The following is a 1,694-nucleotide window of genomic DNA, read 5'->3' as shown; positions in this document are numbered from 1 at the left end:
GTATATAGATANATAGAGATATATATATATATATACATATATATATATATATATATATATATATATATATATATATATACATATACATATATATATATATATATATATATACATATATATATATTTTTGACCATTTATTTTTTTCTCTTAAACCATTACCCATTACAAATTTAATTATATCATGTGCAGTATTCCGAGCGTGATAGCGACTGCACGTTCCAGAGATATGTCGTAGATGAATTAGGTTGTTTATTCTCGGGCGATAAATCCGGAGAGAAACACAGAGAGCTAGTATTTTTAAGATAAATATACTTACGCCTTTATTCGAAAGATACTAGAAGGAGGGAAATCATGAAGAAGAGAAAAATGAGGACATCGCTTGTATACAGAATTTAGATGCAGAATTTCAGCTTTTTATTCTCGCGATGAAAGCAAACATAAATGCAAATACGCATTGTTATCGATTTATTTATGGAAGATTTATCGCATATTGTAAAGATTATTTCAAATTGCGCGAATATTTCGTTACTGACAAGCGGATCTTGTATCTATTTAGATTTTGATGAGTTGAAATTTTGCTGCACTTGTTATATATGTTTACGTTATTTAGACATAAGATATTCATGTGATAGAATAAAGCTTATTAATTTTTGAACAGGAAAATCTTCGACAGCACATCGCATTTAAACGTTTGATGCATTTATTTAAACATTTATGGAATATGTTTATCCAGTTTTTCGTTTTCTTTTTTTTTTATTAATCTCAAATTTCATGTAATTTGTATTCATTACTATTGAAATCGCAGTAATACGATTGTTTTGTGGACTTTAAAATAATGCATTATATAACGTTTCCTTGCTGCGCTTTTGTTCTATAAGTGTTGTTATATTATTATTTGCGATCATCTGCGCAATAAAAGTCACTTCTATCGGAAAGAAAGTGCGTTTCGACTTTCCAATTTCTAAGAATATTATTCTGATTTCGAAAAATATTATTATTAAAATACTATTGCATTATGAAATTTGCAGAGAAGTCTTATAAATCACATTATGTATTGAAGAAGAAAATTTGCATTTCCGGAAGCAACAACAATTAAATAATGACATTTGAGATTATAATCATAGCGAAGATTTTTGTTCTCTAATAATGCGCAAATGTTTTCTAGGGATTTAATATTTACTTGGCAAAATATTTATGAATACTACACCAATAAACATGATGTATACGTCGAAATTTACAAGATATCGATAAAACGCGTTTGTCACCGATTAAATATAGACTGATGATTAATGAGATTGTATCGTGCGAATTATTATGATTGCGAAGACGATTTGGAAATATGAAGACCGTACATCAAAACTCACCCAGAAGCAGAAATCAATCAAACGTAACAGGCCTTTTCGTGGCAACGACGCCACAATTGGTTCTCACATTATTATGCTATATTTTACTCAATGTTGTTCATTATTTGATTGCTATTTAACGTTGGATAGCGCTTGATAAAGTATTTATTCGATGTATTCGAGAGAGATGCAGTGCAAATTTTTGTTTTAGAATTGGAGCCGACGAAAGATGTCCTTTCCATCCTTCCTTCCCTGCGTTTCTCCCCTAGTCCCCCAAAAAAGAAACGCAAGATTAATTATGTCAAAGGAGTGGTTGTGATTCCTTGATGTATGCGTTCTTTTCGTCCGAGA

This window comes from Atta cephalotes (genome assembly GCF_000143395.1).
Source record: "Atta cephalotes unplaced genomic scaffold scaffold00014, whole genome shotgun sequence".
NCBI classification, from domain to species: Eukaryota; Metazoa; Arthropoda; class Insecta; order Hymenoptera; family Formicidae; genus Atta; species Atta cephalotes.
This window is presented reverse-complemented; position numbering follows the sequence as displayed.